A 27,793-nucleotide genomic window follows, 5' to 3' on the forward strand; every position below is an offset into this window, starting at 1 on the left:
TTCAGAAACCAAATTCCAAGAAATCGAGCCGTGGCAATGCTTGCACACACATGTGATTATGCGCAGAGGTCCACCCTACCAGCCAACCTCAGATCTCAACGCAGGAACACATGAATGCACATACATTTGCACACATCCATAGATAAACTCACCCCAAACTAAACCAAATTCCAAGAAATCGAGCCGTGGCAATGTTTGCACACACATGTGATTATGCGCAGAGGTACACCCTACCAGCCAACCTCAGATCTACACGCAAGCACACATGAATGCACATACATTTGCACACATCCAGAGATAAACTCCCCAACAGAAACCAAATTCCAAGAAATCGAGCCGTGGCAATGCTTGCACATACATGTGATTATGCGCAGAGGTCCACCCTACCAGCCAACCTCAGATCTCCACGCAAGCACACATGAATGCACATACATTTGCACACATCCAGAGATAAACTCCCCAACAGAAACCAAATTCCAAGAAATCGAGCCGTGGCAATGCTTGCACACACATTTGATTATGCGCAGAGGTACACCCTACCAGCCAACCTCAGATCTACACGCAGGAACACATGAATGCACATATATTTGCACACATCCAGAGATAAACTCCCCCAGAGAAACCAAATTCCAAGATATCCAGAAATGGAAATGTTTGCACACACATGTGATTATGCGCAGAGGTCCACCCTACCAGCCAACCTCAGATCTCAACGCAGGAACACATGAATGCACATACATTTGCACACATCCAGAGATAAACTCCCCCTCAGAAACCAAATTTCAAGAAATCGAGCTGTGGCAATGCTTGCACACACATGTGATTATGCGCAGAGGTCCACCCTACCAGCCAACCTCAGATCTCCACGCAAGCACAGATGAATGCAAATACATTTGCACACATCCAGAGATAAACTCCCCCTCAGAAACCAAATTCCAAGAAATCGAGCCGTGGCAATGCTTGCACACACATGTGATTATGCGCAGAGGTCCACCCTACCAGCCGACCTCAGATCTCAGCGCAGGAACACATGAATGCACATACATTTGCACACATCCAGAAATAAACTCCCCAAGAGAAACCAAATTCCAAGAAATCGAGCCGTGGCAATGCTTGCACACACATGTGATTATGCGCAGAGGTCCACCCTACCAGCCAACCTCAGATCTCCACGCAAGCACACATGAATGCACATACATTTGCACACATCCAGAGATAATCTCCCCAACAGAAACCAAATTCCAAGAAATCCAGCCGTGGCAATGCTTGCACACACATGTGATTATGCGCAGAGGTCCACCCTACCAGCCAACCTCAGATCTCAACGCAGGAACACATGAATGCACATACATTTGCACACATCCAAAGATAAACTCATCCCAAACTAAACCAAATTCCAAGAAATCGAGCCGTGGCAATGCTTGCACATACATGTGATTATGCGCAGAGGTCCACCCTACCAGCCAACCTCAGATCTCCACGCAAGCACACATGAATGCACATATATTTGCACACATCCAGAGATAAACTCCCCAACAGAAACCAAATTCCAAGAAATCGAGCCGTGGCAATGCTTGCACATACATGTGATTATGCGCAGAGGTCCACCCTACCAGCCAACCTCAGATCTCAACGCAGGAACACATGAATGCACATACATTTGCACACATTCAGAGATAAACTCCCCCTCAGAAACCAAATTCCAAGATATCCAGAAATGGAAATGTTTGCACACACATGTGATTATGCGCAGAGGTCCACCCTACCAGCCAACCTCAGATCTCAACGCAGGAACACATGAATGCACATACATTTGCACACATTCAGAGATAAACTCCCCCTCAGAAACCAAATTCCAAGATATCCAGAAATGGAAATGTTTGCACACACATGTAATTATGCGCAGAGGTCCACCCTACCAGCCAACCTCAGATCTCAACGCAGGAACACATGAATGCACATACATTTGCACACATCCAGAGATAAACTCCCCCTCAGAAACCAAATTCCAAGAAATCGAGCTGTGGCAATGCTTGCACACACATGTGATTATGCGCAGAGGTCCACCCTACCAGCCAACCTCAGATCTCCACGCAAGCACAGATGAATGCACATACATTTGCACACATCCAGAGATAAACTCCCCCTCAGAAACCAAATTTCAAGAAATCGAGCCGTGGCAATGCTTGCACACACATGTGATTATGCGCAGAGGTCCACCCTACCAGCCGACCTCAGATCTCAGCGCAGGAACACATGAATGCACATACATTTGCACACATCCAGAGATAAACTCCCCCTCAGAAACCAAATTCCAAGAAATCGAGCCGTGGCAATGCTTGCACATACATGTGATTAGGCGCAGAGGTCCACCCTACCAGCCAACCTCAGATCTCCACGCAAGCACACATGAATGCACATACATTTGCACACATCCAGAGATAAACTCCCCAACAGAAACCAAATTCCAAGAAATCGAGCCGTGGCAATGCTTGCACACACATGTGATTATGCGCAGAGGTCCACCCTACCATCCGACCTCAGATCTCAGCGCAGGAACACATGAATGCACATACATTTGCACACATCCAGAGATAAACTCCCCTTCAGAAACCAAATTCCAAGAAATCGAGCTGTGGCAATGCTTGCACACACATGTGATTATGCGCAGAGGTCCACCCTACCAGCCAACCTCAGATCTCAACGCAGGAACACATGAATGCACATACATTTGCACACATTCAGAGATAAACTCCCCCTCAGAAACCAAATTCCAAGAAATCGAGCTGTGGCAATGCTTGCACACACATGTGATTATGCGCAGAGGTCCACCCTACCAGCCAACCTCAGATCTCCACGCAAGCACAGATGAATGCACATACATTTGCACACATCCAGAGATAAACTCCCCCTCAGAAACCAAATTTCAAGAAATCGAGCCGTGGCAATGCTTGCACACACATGTGATTATGTGCAGAGGTCCACCCTACCATCCGACCTCAGATCTCAGCGCAGGAACACATGAATGCACATACATTTGCACACATCCAGAAATAAACTCCCCAACAGAAACCAAATTCCAAGAAATCGAGCTGTGGCAATGCTTGCACACACATGTGATTATGTGCAGAGGTCCACCCTACCAGCCAACCTCAGATCTCCACGCAAGCACACATGAATGCACATACATTTGCACACATCCATAGATAAACTCACCCCAAACTAAACCAAATTCCAAGAAATCGAGCCGTGGCAATGCTTGCACACACATGTGATTATGCGCAGAGGTCCACCCTACCAGCCAACCTCAGATCTCAACGCAGGAACACATGAATGCACATACATTTGCACACATCCAGAGATAAACTCCCCCTCAGAAACCAAATTTCAAGAAATCCAGCCATGGCAATGCTTGCACACACATGTGATTATGCGCAGAGGTCCACCCTACCATCCGACCTCAGATCTCAGCGCAGGAACACATGAATGCACATACATTTGCACACATCCAGAAATAAACTCCCCAAGAGAAACCAAATTCCAAGAAATCGAGCCGTGGCAATGCTTGCACACACATGTGATTATGCGCAGAGGTCCACCCTACCAGTCAACCTCAGATCTCAACGCAGGAACACATGAATGCACATACATTTGCACACATCCAGAGATAAACTCCCCCTCAGAAACCAAATTTCAAGAAATCGAGCCGTGGCAATGCTTGCACACACATGTGATTATGAGCAGAGGTACACCCTACCAGCCAACCTCAGATCTACACGCCGGCACACATGAATGCACATACATTTGCACACATCCAGAGATAAACTCCCCCTCAGAAACCAAATTCCAAGATATCCAGAAATGGAAATGTTTGCACACACATGTGATTATGCGCAGAGGTCCACCCTACCAGCCAACCTCAGATCTCAACGCAGGAACACATGAATGCACATACATTTGCACACATCCAGAGATAAACTCACCCCAAAGAATCCAAATTCCAAGAAATCGAGCCGTGGCAATGTTTGCACACACATGTGATTATGCGCAGAGGTCCACCCTACCAGCCAACCTCAGATCTCCACGCAAGCACAGATGAATGCACATACATTTGCACACATCCAGAGATAAACTCCCCCTCAGAAACCAAATTTCAAGAAATCGAGCCGTGGCAATGCTTGCACATACATGTGATTATGCGCAGAGGTCCACCCTACCAGCCAACCTCAGATCTCAGCGCAGGAACACATGAATGCACATACATTTGCACACATCCAGAGATAAACTCCCCAAGAGAAACCAAATTCCAAGATATCCAGAAATGTAAATGTTTGCACACACATGTGATTATGCGCAGAGGTCCACCCTACCATCCAACCTCAGATCTCAGCGCAGGAACACATGAATGCACATACATTTGCACACATCCAGAGATAAACTCACCCCAAACTAAACCCAATTCCAAGAAATCGAGCCGTGGCAATGTTTGCACACACATGTGATTATGCGCAGAGGTACACCCTACCAGCCAACCTCAGATCTACACGCAGGCACACATGAATGCACATACATTTGCACACATCCATAGATAAACTCACCCCAAACTAAACCCAATTCCAAGAAATCGAGCCGTGGCAATGTTTGCACACACATGTGATTATGCGCAGAGGTACACCCTACCAGCCAACCTCAGATCTACACGCAGGCACACATGAATGCACATACATTTGCACACATCCAGAGATAAACTCACCCCAAAGAATCCAAATTCCAAGAAATCGAGCCGTGGCAATGCTTGCACATACATGTGATTATGCGCAGAGGTCCACCCTACCAGCCAACCTCAGATCTCCACGCAAGGACACATGAATGCACATACATTTGCACACATCCAGAGATAAACTCCCCAACAGAAACCAAATTCCAAGAAATCGAGCCGTGGCAATGCTTGCACACACATGTGATTATGCGCAGCGGTACACCCTACCAGCCAACCTCAGATCTACACGCAGGAACACATGAATGCACATATATTTGCACACATCCAGAGATAAACTCCCCCAGAGAAACCAAATTCCAAGATATCCAGAAATGGAAATGTTTGCACACACATGTGATTATGCGCAGAGGTCCACCCTACCAGCCCACCTCAGATCTCCACGCAAGCACACATGAATGCACATATATTTGCACACATCCAGAGATAAACTCCCCAACAGAAACCAAATTCCAAGAAATCAAGCCGTGGCAATGCTTGCACACACATGTGATTATGCGCAGAGGTCCACCCTACCATCCAACCTCAGATCTCAGCGCAGGAACACATGAATGCACATACATTTGCACACATCCAGAAATAAACTCCCCAAAGAATCCAAATTCCAAGAAATCAAGCCGTGGCAATGCTTGCACATACATGTGATTATGCGCAGAGGTCCACCCTACCAGCCCACCTCAGATCTCCACGCAAGCACACATGAATGCACATACATTTGCACACATCCAGAAATAAACTCCCCAAGAGAAACCAAATTCCAAGAAATCGAGCCGTGGCAATGCTTGCACACACATGTGATTATGCGCAGAGGTCCACCCTACCAGCCGACCTCAGATCTAGACGCAGGAACACATGAATGCACATACATTTGCACACATCCAGAGATAAACTCCCCCTCAGAAACCAAATTTCAAGAAATCGAGCCGTGGCAATGCTTGCACACACATGTGATTATGAGCAGAGGTACACCCTACCAGCCAACCTCAGATCTACACGCCGGCACACATGAATGCACATACATTTGCACACATCCAGAAATAAACTCCCCAACAGAAACCAAATTCCAAGAAATCCAGCCGTGGCAATGCTTGCACACACATGTGATTATGCGCGGAGGTCCACCCTACCAGCCAACCTCAGATCTCAACGCAGGAACACATGAATGCACATACATTTGCACACATCCAGAGATAAACTCCCCCTCAGAAACCAAATTCCAAGAAATCGAGCTGTGGCAATGCTTGCACACACATGTGATTATGCGCAGAGGTACACCCTACCAGCCAACCTCAGATCTACACGCAAGCACACATGAATGCACATACATTTGCACACATCCAGAGATAAACTCACCCCAAAGAATCCAAATTCCAAGAAATCGAGCCGTGGCAATGCTTGCACATACATGTGATTATGCGCAGAGGTCCACCCTACCAGCCAACCTCAGATCTCCACGCAAGCACACATGAATGCACATACATTTGCACACATCCAGAGATAAACTCCCCAACAGAAACCAAATTCCAAGAAATCGAGCCGTGGCAATGCTTGCACACACATGTGATTATGCGCAGCGGTACACCCTACCAGCCAACCTCAGATCTACACGCAGGAACACATGAATGCACATATATTTGCACACATCCAGAAATAAACTCCCCCAGAGAAACCAAATTCCAAGATATCCAGAAATGGAAATGTTTGCACACACATGTAATTATGTGCAGAGGTCCACCCTACCAGCCAACCTCAGATCTCAACGCAGGAACACATGAATGCACATACATTTGCACACATCCAGAGATAAACTCCCCCTCAGAAACCAAATTCCAAGAAATCGAGCTGTGGCAATGCTTGCACACACATGTGATTATGCGCAGAGGTCCACCCTACCAGCCCACCTCAGATCTCCACGCAAGCACACATGAATGCACATACATTTGCACACATCCAGAGATAAACTCACCCCAAAGAATCCAAATTCCAAGAAATCAAGCCGTGGCAATGCTTGCACATACATGTGATTATGCGCAGAGGTCCACCCTACCAGCCCACCTCAGATCTCCACGCAGGAACACATGAATGCACATACATTTGCACACATCCAGAGATAAACTCCCCCTCAGAAACCAAATTCCAAGATATCCAGAAATGGAAATGTTTGCACACACATGTGATTATGCGCAGAGGTCCACCCTACCAGCCAACCTCAGATCTCAACGCAGGAACACATGAATGCACATACATTTGCACACATTCAGAGATAAACTCCCCCTCAGAAACCAAATTCCAAGATATCCAGAAATGGAAATGTTTGCACACACATGTAATTATGCGCAGAGGTCCACCCTACCAGCCAACCTCAGATCTCAACGCAGGAACACATGAATGCACATACATTTGCACACATCCAGAAATAAACTCCCCAAGAGAAACCAAATTCCAAGATATCCAGAAATGGAAATGTTTGCACACACATGTGATTATGCGCAGAGGTCCACCCTACCAGCCAACCTCAGATCTACACGCCGGCACACATGAATGCACATACATTTGCACACATCCAGAGATAAACTCCCCCTCAGAAACCAAATTTCAAGAAATCGAGCCGTGGCAATGGTTGCACACACATGTGATTATGCGCAGAGGTCCACCCTACCATCCGACCTCAGATCTCAGCGCAGGAACACATGAATGCACATACATTTGCACACATCCAGAGATAAACTCCCCCTCAGAAACCAAATTCCAAGAAATCGAGCCGTGGCAATGCTTGCACACACATGTGATTATGCGCAGAGGTCCACCCTACCAGCCGACCTCAGATCTCAGCGCAGGAACACATGAATGCACATACATTTGCACACATCCAGAAATAAACTCCCCAAGAGAAACCAAATTCCAAGAAATCGAGCCGTGGCAATGCTTGCACACACATGTGATTATGCGCAGAGGTCCACCCTACCAGCCGACCTCAGATCTAGACGCAGGAACACATGAATGCACATACATTTGCACACATCCAGAGATAAACTCACCCCAAAGAAACCAAATTCCAAGAAATCGAGCCGTGGCAATGTTTGCACACACATGTGATTATGCGCAGAGGTACACCCTACCAGCCAACCTCAGATCTCCACGCAAGCACACATGAATGCACATACATTTGCACACATCCAGAGATAAACTCCCCAACAGAAACCAAATTCCAAGAAATCGAGCCGTGGCAATGCTTGCACACACATGTGATTATGCGCAGAGGTCCACCCTACCAGCCAACCTCAGATCTCAACGCAGGAACACATGAATGCACATACATTTGCACACATCCATAGATAAACTCACCCCAAACTAAACCAAATTCCAAGAAATCGAGCCGTGGCAATGTTTGCACACACATGTGATTATGCGCAGAGGTACACCCTACCAGCCAACCTCAGATCTACACGCAAGCACACATGAATGCACATACATTTGCACACATCCAGAGATAAACTCCCCAACAGAAACCAAATTCCAAGAAATCGAGCCGTGGCAATGCTTGCACATACATGTGATTATGCGCAGAGGTCCACCCTACCAGCCAACCTCAGATCTCCACGCAAGCACACATGAATGCACATACATTTGCACACATCCAGAGATAAACTCCCCAACAGAAACCAAATTCCAAGAAATCGAGCCGTGGCAATGCTTGCACACACATGTGATTATGCGCAGAGGTCCACCCTACCATCCGACCTCAGATCTCAGCGCAGGAACACATGAATGCACATACATTTGCACACATCCAGAGATAAACTCCCCTTCAGAAACCAAATTCCAAGAAATCGAGCTGTGGCAATGCTTGCACACACATGTGATTATGCGCAGAGGTCCACCCTACCAGCCAACCTCAGATCTCAACGCAGGAACACATGAATGCACATACATTTGCACACATCCAGAGATAAACTCCCCCTCAGAAACCAAATTCCAAGAAATCGAGCCGTGGCAATGCTTGCACACACATGTGATTATGCGCAGAGGTCCACCCTACCAGCCGACCTCAGATCTCAGCGCAGGAACACATGAATGCACATACATTTGCACACATCCAGAAATAAACTCCCCAAGAGAAACCAAATTACAAGAAATCGAGCCGTGGCAATGCTTGCACACACATGTGATTATGCGCAGAGGTCCACCCTACCAGCCGACCTCAGATCTAGACGCAGGAACACATGAATGCACATACATTTGCACACATCCAGAGATAAACTCACCCCAAAGAAACCAAATTCCAAGAAATCGAGCCGTGGCAATGTTTGCACACACATGTGATTATGCGCAGAGGTACACCCTACCAGCCAACCTCAGATCTCCACGCAAGCACACATGAATGCACATACATTTGCACACATCCAGAGATAAACTCCCCAACAGAAACCAAATTCCAAGAAATCGAGCCGTGGCAATGCTTGCACACACATGTGATTATGCGCAGAGGTCCACCCTACCAGTCAACCTCAGATCTCAACGCAGGAACACATGAATGCACATACATTTGCACACATCCAGAGATAAACTCCCCTTCAGAAACCAAATTCCAAGAAATCGAGCCGTGGCAATGCTTGCACACACATGTGATTATGCGCAGAGGTCCACCCTACCAGCCAACCTCAGATCTCAACGCAGGAACACATGAATGCACATACATTTGCACACATCCATAGATAAACTCACCCCAAACTAAACCAAATTCCAAGAAATCGAGCCGTGGCAATGTTTGCACACACATGTGATTATGCGCAGAGGTACACCCTACCAGCCAACCTCAGATCTACACGCAAGCACACATGAATGCACATACATTTGCACACATCCAGAGATAAACTCCCCAACAGAAACCAAATTCCAAGAAATCGAGCCGTGGCAATGCTTGCACATACATGTGATTATGCGCAGAGGTCCACCCTACCAGCCAACCTCAGATCTCCACGCAAGCACACATGAATGCACATACATTTGCACACATCCAGAGATAAACTCCCCAACAGAAACCAAATTCCAAGAAATCGAGCCGTGGCAATGCTTGCACACACATTTGATTATGCGCAGAGGTACACCCTACCAGCCAACCTCAGATCTACACGCAGGAACACATGAATGCACATATATTTGCACACATCCAGAGATAAACTCCCCCAGAGAAACCAAATTCCAAGATATCCAGAAATGGAAATGTTTGCACACACATGTGATTATGCGCAGAGGTCCACCCTACCAGCCAACCTCAGATCTCAACGCAGGAACACATGAATGCACATACATTTGCACACATCCAGAGATAAACTCCCCCTCAGAAACCAAATTTCAAGAAATCGAGCTGTGGCAATGCTTGCACACACATGTGATTATGCGCAGAGGTCCACCCTACCAGCCAACCTCAGATCTCCACGCAAGCACAGATGAATGCAAATACATTTGCACACATCCAGAGATAAACTCCCCCTCAGAAACCAAATTCCAAGAAATCGAGCCGTGGCAATGCTTGCACACACATGTGATTATGCGCAGAGGTCCACCCTACCAGCCGACCTCAGATCTCAGCGCAGGAACACATGAATGCACATACATTTGCACACATCCAGAAATAAACTCCCCAAGAGAAACCAAATTCCAAGAAATCGAGCCGTGGCAATGCTTGCACACACATGTGATTATGCGCAGAGGTCCACCCTACCAGCCAACCTCAGATCTCCACGCAAGCACACATGAATGCACATACATTTGCACACATCCAGAGATAATCTCCCCAACAGAAACCAAATTCCAAGAAATCCAGCCGTGGCAATGCTTGCACACACATGTGATTATGCGCAGAGGTCCACCCTACCAGCCAACCTCAGATCTCAACGCAGGAACACATGAATGCACATACATTTGCACACATCCAAAGATAAACTCATCCCAAACTAAACCAAATTCCAAGAAATCGAGCCGTGGCAATGCTTGCACATACATGTGATTATGCGCAGAGGTCCACCCTACCAGCCAACCTCAGATCTCCACGCAAGCACACATGAATGCACATATATTTGCACACATCCAGAGATAAACTCCCCAACAGAAACCAAATTCCAAGAAATCGAGCCGTGGCAATGCTTGCACATACATGTGATTATGCGCAGAGGTCCACCCTACCAGCCAACCTCAGATCTCAACGCAGGAACACATGAATGCACATACATTTGCACACATTCAGAGATAAACTCCCCCTCAGAAACCAAATTCCAAGATATCCAGAAATGGAAATGTTTGCACACACATGTGATTATGCGCAGAGGTCCACCCTACCAGCCAACCTCAGATCTCAACGCAGGAACACATGAATGCACATACATTTGCACACATTCAGAGATAAACTCCCCCTCAGAAACCAAATTCCAAGATATCCAGAAATGGAAATGTTTGCACACACATGTAATTATGCGCAGAGGTCCACCCTACCAGCCAACCTCAGATCTCAACGCAGGAACACATGAATGCACATACATTTGCACACATCCAGAGATAAACTCCCCCTCAGAAACCAAATTCCAAGAAATCGAGCTGTGGCAATGCTTGCACACACATGTGATTATGCGCAGAGGTCCACCCTACCAGCCAACCTCAGATCTCCACGCAAGCACAGATGAATGCACATACATTTGCACACATCCAGAGATAAACTCCCCCTCAGAAACCAAATTTCAAGAAATCGAGCCGTGGCAATGCTTGCACACACATGTGATTATGCGCAGAGGTCCACCCTACCAGCCGACCTCAGATCTCAGCGCAGGAACACATGAATGCACATACATTTGCACACATCCAGAGATAAACTCCCCCTCAGAAACCAAATTCCAAGAAATCGAGCCGTGGCAATGCTTGCACATACATGTGATTAGGCGCAGAGGTCCACCCTACCAGCCAACCTCAGATCTCCACGCAAGCACACATGAATGCACATACATTTGCACACATCCAGAGATAAACTCCCCAACAGAAACCAAATTCCAAGAAATCGAGCCGTGGCAATGCTTGCACACACATGTGATTATGCGCAGAGGTCCACCCTACCATCCGACCTCAGATCTCAGCGCAGGAACACATGAATGCACATACATTTGCACACATCCAGAGATAAACTCCCCTTCAGAAACCAAATTCCAAGAAATCGAGCTGTGGCAATGCTTGCACACACATGTGATTATGCGCAGAGGTCCACCCTACCAGCCAACCTCAGATCTCAACGCAGGAACACATGAATGCACATACATTTGCACACATTCAGAGATAAACTCCCCCTCAGAAACCAAATTCCAAGAAATCGAGCTGTGGCAATGCTTGCACACACATGTGATTATGCGCAGAGGTCCACCCTACCAGCCAACCTCAGATCTCCACGCAAGCACAGATGAATGCACATACATTTGCACACATCCAGAGATAAACTCCCCCTCAGAAACCAAATTTCAAGAAATCGAGCCGTGGCAATGCTTGCACACACATGTGATTATGTGCAGAGGTCCACCCTACCATCCGACCTCAGATCTCAGCGCAGGAACACATGAATGCACATACATTTGCACACATCCAGAGATAAACTCCCCCTCAGAAACCAAATTCCAAGAAATCGAGCCGTGGCAATGCTTGCACACACATGTGATTATGCGCAGAGGTCCACCCTACCAGCCGACCTCAGATCTCAGCGCAGGAACACATGAATGCACATACATTTGCACACATCCAGAAATAAACTCCCCAAGAGAAACCAAATTACAAGAAATCGAGCCGTGGCAATGCTTGCACACACATGTGATTATGCGCAGAGGTCCACCCTACCAGCCGACCTCAGATCTAGACGCAGGAACACATGAATGCACATACATTTGCACACATCCAGAGATAAACTCACCCCAAAGAAACCAAATTCCAAGAAATCGAGCCGTGGCAATGTTTGCACACACATGTGATTATGCGCAGAGGTACACCCTACCAGCCAACCTCAGATCTCCACGCAAGCACACATGAATGCACATACATTTGCACACATCCAGAGATAAACTCCCCAACAGAAACCAAATTCCAAGAAATCGAGCCGTGGCAATGCTTGCACACACATGTGATTATGCGCAGAGGTCCACCCTACCAGTCAACCTCAGATCTCAACGCAGGAACACATGAATGCACATACATTTGCACACATCCAGAGATAAACTCCCCTTCAGAAACCAAATTCCAAGAAATCGAGCCGTGGCAATGCTTGCACACACATGTGATTATGCGCAGAGGTCCACCCTACCAGCCAACCTCAGATCTCAACGCAGGAACACATGAATGCACATACATTTGCACACATCCAGAGATAAACTCCCCCTCAGAAACCAAATTTCAAGAAATCGAGCTGTGGCAATGCTTGCACACACATGTGATTATGCGCAGAGGTCCACCCTACCAGCCAACCTCAGATCTCCACGCAAGCACAGATGAATGCAAATACATTTGCACACATCCAGAGATAAACTCCCCCTCAGAAACCAAATTCCAAGAAATCGAGCCGTGGCAATGCTTGCACACACATGTGATTATGCGCAGAGGTCCACCCTACCAGCCGACCTCAGATCTCAGCGCAGGAACACATGAATGCACATACATTTGCACACATCCAGAAATAAACTCCCCAAGAGAAACCAAATTCCAAGAAATCGAGCCGTGGCAATGCTTGCACACACATGTGATTATGCGCAGAGGTCCACCCTACCAGCCAACCTCAGATCTCCACGCAAGCACACATGAATGCACATACATTTGCACACATCCAGAGATAATCTCCCCAACAGAAACCAAATTCCAAGAAATCCAGCCGTGGCAATGCTTGCACACACATGTGATTATGCGCAGAGGTCCACCCTACCAGCCAACCTCAGATCTCAACGCAGGAACACATGAATGCACATACATTTGCACACATCCAAAGATAAACTCATCCCAAACTAAACCAAATTCCAAGAAATCGAGCCGTGGCAATGCTTGCACATACATGTGATTATGCGCAGAGGTCCACCCTACCAGCCAACCTCAGATCTCCACGCAAGCACACATGAATGCACATATATTTGCACACATCCAGAGATAAACTCCCCAACAGAAACCAAATTCCAAGAAATCGAGCCGTGGCAATGCTTGCACATACATGTGATTATGCGCAGAGGTCCACCCTACCAGCCAACCTCAGATCTCAACGCAGGAACACATGAATGCACATACATTTGCACACATTCAGAGATAAACTCCCCCTCAGAAACCAAATTCCAAGATATCCAGAAATGGAAATGTTTGCACACACATGTAATTATGCGCAGAGGTCCACCCTACCAGCCAACCTCAGATCTCAACGCAGGAACACATGAATGCACATACATTTGCACACATCCAGAGATAAACTCCCCCTCAGAAACCAAATTCCAAGAAATCGAGCTGTGGCAATGCTTGCACACACATGTGATTATGCGCAGAGGTCCACCCTACCAGCCAACCTCAGATCTCCACGCAAGCACAGATGAATGCACATACATTTGCACACATCCAGAGATAAACTCCCCCTCAGAAACCAAATTTCAAGAAATCGAGCCGTGGCAATGCTTGCACACACATGTGATTATGCGCAGAGGTCCACCCTACCAGCCGACCTCAGATCTCAGCGCAGGAACACATGAATGCACATACATTTGCACACATCCAGAGATAAACTCCCCCTCAGAAACCAAATTCCAAGAAATCGAGCCGTGGCAATGCTTGCACATACATGTGATTATGCGCAGAGGTCCACCCTACCAGCCAACCTCAGATCTCCACGCAAGCACACATGAATGCACATACATTTGCACACATCCAGAGATAAACTCCCCAACAGAAACCAAATTCCAAGAAATCGAGCCGTGGCAATGCTTGCACACACATGTGATTATGCGCAGAGGTCCACCCTACCATCCGACCTCAGATCTCAGCGCAGGAACACATGAATGCACATACATTTGCACACATCCAGAGATAAACTCCCCTTCAGAAACCAAATTCCAAGAAATCGAGCTGTGGCAATGCTTGCACACACATGTGATTATGCGCAGAGGTCCACCCTACCAGCCAACCTCAGATCTCAACGCAGGAACACATGAATGCACATACATTTGCACACATTCAGAGATAAACTCCCCCTCAGAAACCAAATTCCAAGAAATCGAGCTGTGGCAATGCTTGCACACACATGTGATTATGCGCAGAGGTCCACCCTACCAGCCAACCTCAGATCTCCACGCAAGCACAGATGAATGCACATACATTTGCACACATCCAGAGATAAACTCCCCCTCAGAAACCAAATTTCAAGAAATCGAGCCGTGGCAATGCTTGCACACACATGTGATTATGTGCAGAGGTCCACCCTACCATCCGACCTCAGATCTCAGCGCAGGAACACATGAATGCACATACATTTGCACACATCCAGAGATAAACTCCCCCTCAGAAACCAAATTCCAAGAAATCGAGCCGTGGCAATGCTTGCACACACATGTGATTATGCGCAGAGGTCCACCCTACCAGCCGACCTCAGATCTCAGCGCAGGAACACATGAATGCACATACATTTGCACACATCCAGAAATAAACTCCCCAAGAGAAACCAAATTACAAGAAATCGAGCCGTGGCAATGCTTGCACACACATGTGATTATGCGCAGAGGTCCACCCTACCAGCCGACCTCAGATCTAGACGCAGGAACACATGAATGCACATACATTTGCACACATCCAGAGATAAACTCACCCCAAAGAAACCAAATTCCAAGAAATCGAGCCGTGGCAATGTTTGCACACACATGTGATTATGCGCAGAGGTACACCCTACCAGCCAACCTCAGATCTCCACGCAAGCACACATGAATGCACATACATTTGCACACATCCAGAGATAAACTCCCCTTCAGAAACCAAATTCCAAGAAATCGAGCCGTGGCAATGCTTGCACACACATGTGATTATGCGCAGAGGTCCACCCTACCAGTCAACCTCAGATCTCAACGCAGGAACACATGAATGCACATACATTTGCACACATCCAGAGATAAACTCCCCTTCAGAAACCAAATTCCAAGAAATCGAGCCGTGGCAATGCTTGCACACACATGTGATTATGCGCAGAGGTCCACCCTACCAGCCAACCTCAGATCTCAACGCAGGAACACATGAATGCACATACATTTGCACACATCCATAGATAAACTCACCCCAAACTAAACCAAATTCCAAGAAATCGAGCCGTGGCAATGTTTGCACACACATGTGATTATGCGCAGAGGTACACCCTACCAGCCAACCTCAGATCTACACGCAAGCACACATGAATGCACATACATTTGCACACATCCAGAGATAAACTCCCCAACAGAAACCAAATTCCAAGAAATCGAGCCGTGGCAATGCTTGCACATACATGTGATTATGCGCAGAGGTCCACCCTACCAGCCAACCTCAGATCTCCACGCAAGCACACATGAATGCACATACATTTGCACACATCCAGAGATAAACTCCCCAACAGAAACCAAATTCCAAGAAATCGAGCCGTGGCAATGCTTGCACACACATGTGATTATGCGCAGAGGTACACCCTACCAGCCAACCTCAGATCTACACGCAGGAACACATGAATGCACATATATTTGCACACATCCAGAGATAAACTCCCCCAGAGAAACCAAATTCCAAGATATCCAGAAATGGAAATGTTTGCACACACATGTGATTATGCGCAGAGGTCCACCCTACCAGCCAACCTCAGATCTCAACGCAGGAACACATGAATGCACATACATTTGCACACATCCAGAGATAAACTCCCCCTCAGAAACCAAATTTCAAGAAATCGAGCTGTGGCAATGCTTGCACACACATGTGATTATGCGCAGAGGTCCACCCTACCAGCCAACCTCAGATCTCCACGCAAGCACAGATGAATGCAAATACATTTGCACACATCCAGAGATAAACTCCCCCTCAGAAACCAAATTCCAAGAAATCGAGCCGTGGCAATGCTTGCACACACATGTGATTATGCGCAGAGGTCCACCCTACCAGCCGACCTCAGATCTCAGCGCAGGAACACATGAATGCACATACATTTGCACACATCCAGAAATAAACTCCCCAAGAGAAACCAAATTCCAAGAAATCGAGCCGTGGCAATGCTTGCACACACATGTGATTATGCGCAGAGGTCCACCCTACCAGCCAACCTCAGATCTCCACGCAAGCACACATGAATGCACATACATTTGCACACATCCAGAGATAATCTCCCCAACAGAAACCAAATTCCAAGAAATCCAGCCGTGGCAATGCTTGCACACACATGTGATTATGCGCAGAGGTCCACCCTACCAGCCAACCTCAGATCTCAACGCAGGAACACATGAATGCACATACATTTGCACACATCCAAAGATAAACTCATCCCAAACTAAACCAAATTCCAAGAAATCGAGCCGTGGCAATGCTTGCACATACATGTGATTATGCGCAGAGGTCCACCCTACCAGCCAACCTCAGATCTCCACGCAAGCACACATGAATGCACATATATTTGCACACATCCAGAGATAAACTCCCCAACAGAAACCAAATTCCAAGAAATCGAGCCGTGGCAATGCTTGCACATACATGTGATTATGCGCAGAGGTCCACCCTACCAGCCAACCTCAGATCTCAACGCAGGAACACATGAATGCACATACATTTGCACACATTCAGAGATAAACTCCCCCTCAGAAACCAAATTCCAAGATATCCAGAAATGGAAATGTTTGCACACACATGTGATTATGCGCAGAGGTCCACCCTATCAGCCAACCTCAGATCTCAACGCAGGAACACATGAATGCACATACATTTGCACACATTCAGAGATAAACTCCCCCTCAGAAACCAAATTCCAAGATATCCAGAAATGGAAATGTTTGCACACACATGTAATTATGCGCAGAGGTCCACCCTACCAGCCAACCTCAGATCTCAACGCAGGAACACATGAATGCACATACATTTGCACACATCCAGAGATAAACTCCCCCTCAGAAACCAAATTCCAAGAAATCGAGCTGTGGCAATGCTTGCACACACATGTGATTATGCGCAGAGGTCCACCCTACCAGCCAACCTCAGATCTCCACGCAAGCACAGATGAATGCACATACATTTGCACACATCCAGAGATAAACTCCCCCTCAGAAACCAAATTTCAAGAAATCGAGCCGTGGCAATGCTTGCACACACATGTGATTATGCGCAGAGGTCCACCCTACCAGCCGACCTCAGATCTCAGCGCAGGAACACATGAATGCACATACATTTGCACACATCCAGAGATAAACTCCCCCTCAGAAACCAAATTCCAAGAAATCGAGCCGTGGCAATGCTTGCACACACATGTGATTATGCGCAGAGGTCCACCCTACCAGCCGACCTCAGATCTCAGCGCAGGAACACATGAATGCACATACATTTGCACACATCCAGAAATAAACTCCCCAAGAGAAACCAAATTCCAAGAAATCGAGCCGTGGCAATGCTTGCACACACATGTGATTATGCGCAGAGGTCCACCCTACCAGCCGACCTCAGATCTAGACGCAGGAACACATGAATGCACATACATTTGCACACATCCAGAGATAAACTCACCCCAAAGAAACCAAATTCCAAGAAATCGAGCCGTGGCAATGTTTGCACACACATGTGATTATGCGCAGAGGTACACCCTACCAGCCAACCTCAGATCTCCACGCAAGCACACATGAATGCACATACATTTGCACACATCCAGAGATAAACTCCCCAACAGAAACCAAATTCCAAGAAATCCAGCCGTGGCAATGCTTGCACACACATGTGATTATGCGCAGAGGTCCACCCTACCAGTCAACCTCAGATCTCAACGCAGGAACACATGAATGCACATACATTTGCACACATCCAGAGATAAACTCCCCCTCAGAAACCAAATTCCAAGATATCCAGAAATGGAAATGTTTGCACACACATGTGATTATGCGCAGAGGTCCACCCTACCAGCCAACCTCAGATCTCCACGCAAGCACAGATGAATGCAAATACATTTGCACACATCCAGAGATAAACTCCCCCTCAGAAACCAAATTCCAAGAAATCGAGCCGTGGCAATGCTTGCACACACATGTGATTATGCGCAGAGGTCCACCCTACCAGCCGACCTCAGATCTCAGCGCAGGAACACATGAATGCACATACATTTGCACACATCCAGAAATAAACTCCCCAAGAGAAACCAAATTCCAAGAAATCGAGCCGTGGCAATGCTTGCACACACATGTGATTATGCGCAGAGGTCCACCCTACCAGCCAACCTCAGATCTCAACGCAGGAACACATGAATGCACATACATTTGCACACATCCATAGATAAACTCATCCCAAACTAAACCAAATTCCAAGAAATCGAGCCGTGGCAATGCTTGCACATACATGTGATTATGCGCAGAGGTCCACCCTACCAGCCAACCTCAGATCTCCACGCAAGCACACATGAATGCACATATATTTGCACACATCCAGAGATAAACTCCCCAACAGAAACCAAATTCCAAGAAATCGAGCCGTGGCAATGCTTGCACATACATGTGATTATGCGCAGAGGTCCACCCTACCAGCCAACCTCAGATCTACACGCAGGAACACATGAATGCACATATATTTGCACACATCCAGAGATAAACTCCCCCAGAGAAACCAAATTCCAAGATATCCAGAAATGGAAATGTTTGCACACACATGTGATTATGCGCAGAGGTCCACCCTACCAGCCAACCTCAGATCTCAACGCAGGAACACATGAATGCACATACATTTGCACACATTCAGAGATAAACTCCCCCTCAGAAACCAAATTCCAAGATATCCAGAAATGGAAATGTTTGCACACACATGTAATTATGCGCAGAGGTCCACCCTACCAGCCAACCTCAGATCTCAACGCAGGAACACATGAATGCACATACATTTGCACACATCCAGAGATAAACTCCCCCTCAGAAACCAAATTCCAAGAAATCGAGCTGTGGCAATGCTTGCACACACATGTGATTATGCGCAGAGGTCCACCCTACCAGCCAACCTCAGATCTCCACGCAAGCACAGATGAATGCACATACATTTGCACACATCCAGAGATAAACTCCCCCTCAGAAACCAAATTTCAAGAAATCGAGCCGTGGCAATTCTTGCACACACATGTGATTATGCGCAGAGGTCCACCCTACCAGCCGACCTCAGATCTCAGCGCAGGAACACATGAATGCACATACATTTGCACACATCCAGAGATAAACTCCCCCTCAGAAACCAAATTCCAAGAAATCGAGCCGTGGCAATGCTTGCACACACATGTGATTATGCGCAGAGGTCCACCCTACCAGCCGACCTCAGATCTCAGCGCAGGAACACATGAATGCACATACATTTGCACACATCCAGAAATAAACTCCCCAAGAGAAACCAAATTCCAAGAAATCGAGCCGTGGCAATGCTTGCACACACATGTGATTATGCGCAGAGGTCCACCCTACCAGCCGACCTCAGATCTAGACGCAGGAACACATGAATGCACATACATTTGCACACATCCAGAGATAAACTCACCCCAAAGAAACCAAATTCCAAGAAATCGAGCCGTGGCAATGTTTGCACACACATGTGATTATGCGCAGAGGTACACCCTACCAGCCAACCTCAGATCTCCACGCAAGCACACATGAATGCACATACATTTGCACACATCCAGAGATAAACTCCCCAACAGAAACCAAATTCCAAGAAATCCAGCCGTGGCAATGCTTGCACACACATGTGATTATGCGCAGAGGTCCACCCTACCAGTCAACCTCAGATCTCAACGCAGGAACACATGAATGCACATACATTTGCACACATCCAGAGATAAACTCCCCTTCAGAAACCAAATTCCAAGAAATCGAGCCGTGGCAATGCTTGCACACACATGTGATTATGCGCAGAGGTCCACCCTACCAGCCAACCTCAGATCTCAACGCAGGAACACATGAATGCACATACATTTGCACACATCCAGAGATAAACTCACCCCAAACTAAACCAAATTCCAAGAAATCGAGCCGTGGCAATGCTTGCACACACATGTGATTATGCGCAGAGGTCCACCCTACCAGCCAACCTCAGATCTCAACGCAGGAACACATGAATGCACATACATTTGCACACATCCAGAGATAAACTCACCCCAAACTAAACCAAATTCCAAGAAATCGAGCCGTGGCAATGTTTGCACACACATGTGATTATGCGCAGAGGTACACCCTACCAGCCAACCTCAGATCTACACGCAAGCACACATGAATGCACATACATTTGCACACATCCAGAGATAAACTCCCCAACAGAAACCAAATTCCAAGAAATCGAGCCGTGGCAATGCTTGCACATACATGTGATTATGCGCAGAGGTCCACCCTACCAGCCAACCTCAGATCTCCACGCAAGCACACATGAATGCACATACATTTGCACACATCCAGAGATAAACTCCCCAACAGAAACCAAATTCCAAGAAATCGAGCCGTGGCAATGCTTGCACACACATGTGATTATGCGCAGAGGTACACCCTACCAGCCAACCTCAGATCTCAACGCAGGAACACATGAATGCACATACATTTGCACACATTCAGAGATAAACTCCCCCTCAGAAACCAAATTCCAAGATATCCAGAAATGGAAATGTTTGCACACACATGTAATTATGCGCAGAGGTCCACCCTACCAGCCGACCTCAGATCTAGACGCAGGAACACATGAATGCACATACATTTGCACACATCCAGAGATAAACTCACCCCAAAGAAACCAAATTCCAAGAAATCGAGCCGTGGCAATGTTTGCACACACATGTGATTATGCGCAGAGGTACACCCTACCAGCCAACCTCAGATCTCCACGCAAGCACACATGAATGCACATACATTTGCACACATCCAGAGATAAACTCCCCAACAGAAACCAAATTCCAAGAAATCGAGCCGTGGCAATGCTTGCACACACATGTGATTATGCGCAGAGGTCCACCCTACCAGTCAACCTCAGATCTCAACGCAGGAACACATGAATGCACATACATTTGCACACATCCAGAGATAAACTCCCCTTCAGAAACCAAATTCCAAGAAATCGAGCCGTGGCAATGCTTGCACACACATGTGATTATGCGCAGAGGTCCACCCTACCAGCCAACCTCAGATCTCAACGCAGGAACACATGAATGCACATACATTTGCACACATCCATAGATAAACTCACCCCAAACTAAACCAAATTCCAAGAAATCGAGCCGTGGCAATGTTTGCACACACATGTGATTATGCGCAGAGGTACACCCTACCAGCCAACCTCAGATCTACACGCAAGCACACATGAATGCACATACATTTGCACACATCCAGAGATAAACTCCCCAAGAGAAACCAAATTCCAAGAAATCGAGCCGTGGCAATGCTTGCAAATACATGTGATTATGCGCAGAGGTCCACCCTACCAGCCAACCTCAGATCTCCACGCAAGCACACATGAATGCACATACATTTGCACACATCCAGAGATAAACTCCCCAACAGAAACCAAATTCCAAGAAATCGAGCCGTGGCAATGCTTGCACACACATGTGATTATGCGCAGAGGTACACCCTACCAGCCAACCTCAGATCTACACGCAGGAACACATGAATGCACATATATTTGCACACATCCAGAGATAAACTCCCCCAGAGAAACCAAATTCCAAGATATCCAGAAATGGAAATGTTTGCACACACATGTGATTATGCGCAGAGGTCCACCCTACCAGCCAACCTCAGATCTCAACGCAGGAACACATGAATGCACATACATTTGCACACATTCAGAGATAAACTCCCCCTCAGAAACCAAATTCCAAGATATCCAGAAATGGAAATGTTTGCACACACATGTAATTATGCGCAGAGGTCCACCCTACTAGTCAACCTCAGATCTACACGCAGGCACACATGAATGCACATATATTTGCACACATCCAGAGATAAACTCCCCAACAGAAACCAAATTCCAAGAAATCGAGCCGTGGCAATGCTTGCACACCCATGTGATTATGCGCAGAGGTCCACCCTACCAGCCGACCTCAGATCTCAGCGCAGGAACACATGAATGCACATACATTTGCACACATCCAGAAATAAACTCCCCAAGAGAAACCAAATTCCAAGAAATCGAGCCGTGGCAATGCTTGCACACACATGTGATTATGCGCAGAGGTCCACCCTACCAGCCGACCTCAGATCTCAACGCAGGAACACATGAATGCACATACATTTGCACACATCCAGAGATAAACTCCCCTTCAGAAACCAAATTCCAAGAAATCGAGCTGTGGCAATGCTTGTACACACATGTGATTATGCGCAGAGGTCCACCCTACCAGCCCACCTCAGATCTCCACGCAAGCACACATGAATGCACATACATTTGCACACATCCAGAGATAAACTCCCCAACAGAAACCAAATTCCAAGAAATCCAGCCGTGGCAATGCTTGCACACACATGTGATTATGCGCAGAGGTCCACCCTACCAGTCAACCTCAGATCTACACGCAGGCACACATGAATGCACATACATTTGCACACATCCAGAGATAAACTCCCCCTCAGAAACCAAATTCCAAGAAATCCAGCCGTGTCAATGCTTGCACACACATGTGATTATGCGCAGAGGTCCACCCTACCAGCCAACCTCAGATCTCCACGCAAGCACAGATGAATGCACATACATTTGCACACATCCAGAGATAAACTCCCCCTCAGAAACCAAATTTCAAGAAATCGAGCCGTGGCAATGCTTGCACACACATGTGATTATGCGCAGAGGTCCACCCTACCAGTCAACCTCAGATCTACATGCAGGCACACATGAATGCACATATATTTGCACACATCCAGAGATAAACTCCCCTTCAGAAACCAAATTCCAAGAAATCGAGCCGTGGCAATGCTTGCACACACATGTGATTATGCGCAGAGGTACACCCTACCAGCCGACCGCAGATCTCAGCGCAGGAACACATGAATGCACATACATTTGCACACATCCAGAGATAAACTCACCCCAAAGAAACCACATTCCAAGAAATCGAGCCGTGGCAATGCTTGCACACACATGTGATTATGCGCAGAGGTCCACCCTACCAGTCAACCTCAGATCTCAACGCAGGAACACATGAATGCACATACATTTGCACACATCCAGAGATAAACTCCCCCTCAGAAACCAAATTTCAAGAAATCGAGCCGTGGCAATGCTTGCACACACATGTGATTATGCGCAGAGGTACACCCTACCAGCCGACCTCAGATCTCAGCGCAGGAACACATGAATGCACATACATTTGCACACATCCAGAAATAAACTCCCCTTCAGAAACCAAATTCCAAGAAATCGAGCCGTGGCAATGCTTGCACACACATGTGATTATGCGCAGAGGTACACCCTACCAGCCGACCTCAGATCTCAGCGCAGGAACACATGAATGCACATACATTTGCACACATCCATAGATAAACTCCCCAACAGAAACCAAATTCCAAGAAATCGAGCCGTGGAATGCTTGCACACACATGTGATTATGCGCAGAGGTACACCCTACCAGCCAACCTCAGATCTACACGCAGGAACACATGAATGCACATACATTTGCACACATCCAGAGATAAACTTCCCCAGAGAAACCAAATTCCAAGATATCCAGAAATTGAAATGTTTGCACACACATGTGATTATGCGCAGAGGTCCACCCTACCAGCCAACCTCAGATCTCAACGCAGGAACACATGAATGCACATACATTTGCACACATCCATAGATAAACTCACCCCAAACTAAACCAAATTCCAAGAAATCGAGCCGTGGCAATGTTTGCACACACATGTGATTATGCGCAGAGGTACACCCTATCAGCCAACCTCAGATCTACACGCAGGCACACATGAATGCACATACATTTGCACACATCCAGAGATAAACTCCCCCTCAGAAACCAAATTCCAAGAAATCGAGCTGTGGCAATGCTTGCACACACATGTGATTATGCGCAGAGGTACACCCTACCAGCCGACCTCAGATCTACACGCAGGCACACATGAATGCACATACATTTGCACACATCCAGAGATAAACTCCCCTTCAGAAACCAAATTCCAAGAAATCGAGCCGTGGCAATGCTTGCACACACATGTGATTATGCGCAGAGGTCCACCCTACCAGTCAACCTCAGATCTCAACGCAGGAACACATGAATGCACATACATTTGCACACATCCAGAGATAAACTCACCCCAAAGAAACCACATTCTAAGAAATCGAGCCGTGGCAATGTTTGCACACACATGTGATTATGCGCAGAGGTCCACCCTACCAGTCAACCTCAGATCTACACGCAGGCACACATGAATGCACATACATTTGCACACATCCAGAGATAAACTCCCCTTCAGAAACCAAATTCCAAGAAATCGAGCCGTGGCAATGCTTGCACACACATGTGATTATGCGCAGAGGTCCACCCTACCAGCCAACCTCAGATCTCCACGCAAGCACAGATGAATGCACATACATTTGCACACATCCAGAGATAAACTCCCCCTCAGAAACCAAATTTCAAGAAATCGAGCCGTGGCAATGCTTGCACACACATGTGATTATGCGCAGAGGTCCACCCTACCAGCCAACCTCAGATCTCAGCGCAGGAACACATGAATGCACATACATTTGCACACATCCAGAGATAAATTCACCCCAAAGAAACCAAATTCCAAGAAATCGAGCCGTGGCAATGCTTGCACACACATGTGATTATGCGCAGAGGTCCACCCTACCAGCCAACCTCAGATCTCAGCGCAGGAACACATGAATCCACATACATTTGCACACATCCAGAGATAAACTCACCAAGAGAAACCAAATTCCAAGAAATCGAGCCGTGGCAATGCTTGCACACACATGTGATTATGCGCAGAGGTACACCCTACCAGCCGACCTCAGATCTCAGCGCAGGAACACATGAATGCACATACATTTGCACACATCCAGAGATAAACTCACCCCAAAGAAACCACATTCCAAGAAATCGAGCCGTGGCAATGTTTGCACACACATGTGATTATGCGCAGAGGTCCACCCTACCAGTCAACCTCAGATCTACACGCAGGCACACATGAATGCACATACATTTGCACACATCCAGAGATAAACTCCCCTTCAGAAACCAAATTCCAAGAAATCGAGCCGTGGCAATGCTTGCACACACATGTGATTATGCGCAGAGGTCCACCCTACCAGCCAACCTCAGATCTCAGCGTAGGAACACATGAATGCACATACATTTGCACACATCCAGAGATAAACTCCCCCTCAGAAACCAAATTTCAAGAAATCGAGCCGTGGCAATGCTTGCACACACATGTGATTATGCGCAGAGGTCCACCCTACCAGCCAACCTCAGATCTCAACGCAGGAACACATGAATGCACATACATTTGCACACATCCATAGATAAACTCACCCCAAACTAAACCAAATTCCAAGAAATCGAGCCGTGGCAATGTTTGCACACACATGTGATTATGCGCAGAGGTACACCCTACCAGCCAACCTCAGATCTACACGCAAGCACACATGAATGCACATACATTTGCACACATCCAGAGATAAACTCCCCAACAGAAACCAAATTCCAAGAAATCGAGCCGTGGCAATGCTTGCACACACATGTGATTATGCGCAGAGGTAAACCCTACCAGCCAACCTCAGATCTACACGCAGGAACACATGAATGCACATATATTTGCACACATCCAGAGATAAACTCCCCCAGAGAAACCAAATTCCAAGATATCCAGAAATGGAAATGTTTGCACACACATGTGATTATGCGCAGAGGTCCACCCTACCAGCCAACCTCAGATCTCAACGCAGGAACACATGAATGCACATACATTTGCACACATCCAGAGATAAACTCCCCCTCAGAAACCAAATTCCAAGAAATCGAGCCGTGGCAATGCTTGCACACACATGTGATTATGCGCAGAGGTACACCCTACCAGCCGACCTCAGATCTAGACGCAGGAACACATGAATGCACATACATTTGCACACATCCAGAGATAAACTCACCCCAAAGAAACCAAATTCCAAGAAATCGAGCCGTGGCAATGTTTGCACACACATGTGATTATGCGCAGAGGTACACTCTACCAGCCAACCTCAGATCTCCACGCAAGCACACATGAATGCACATACATTTGCACACATCCAGAGATAAACTCCCCTTCAGAAACCAAATTCCAAGAAATCGAGCCGTGGCAATGCTTGCACACACATATGATTATGCGCAGAGGTCCACCCTACCAGCCAACCTCAGATCTCAACGCAGGAACACATGAATGCACATACATTTGCACACATCCAGAGATAAACTCACCCCAAACTAAACCAAATTCCAAGAAATCGAGCCGTGGCAATGCTTGCACACACATGTGATTATGCGCAGAGGTCCACCCTACCAGCCAACCTCAGATCTCAACGCAGGAACACATGAATGCACATACATTTGCACACATCCAGAGATAAACTCCTCTTCAGAAACCAAATTCCAAGAAATCGAGCCGTGGCAATGCTTGCACACACATGTGATTATGCGCAGAGGTCCACCCTACCAGCCAACCTCAGATCTCAACGCAGGAACACATGAATGCACATACATTTGCACACATCCAGAGATAAACTCACCCCAAACTAAACCAAATTCCAAGAAATCGAGCCGTGGCAATGCTTGCACAC

The sequence above is a fragment of the Diplotaxodon limnothrissa genome, linkage group LG11, assembly GCF_057381915.1.
Source record: "Diplotaxodon limnothrissa isolate DT_005_m linkage group LG11, D_limnothrissa_male_GT1.1, whole genome shotgun sequence".
NCBI lineage: Eukaryota > Metazoa > Chordata > Actinopteri > Cichliformes > Cichlidae > Diplotaxodon > Diplotaxodon limnothrissa.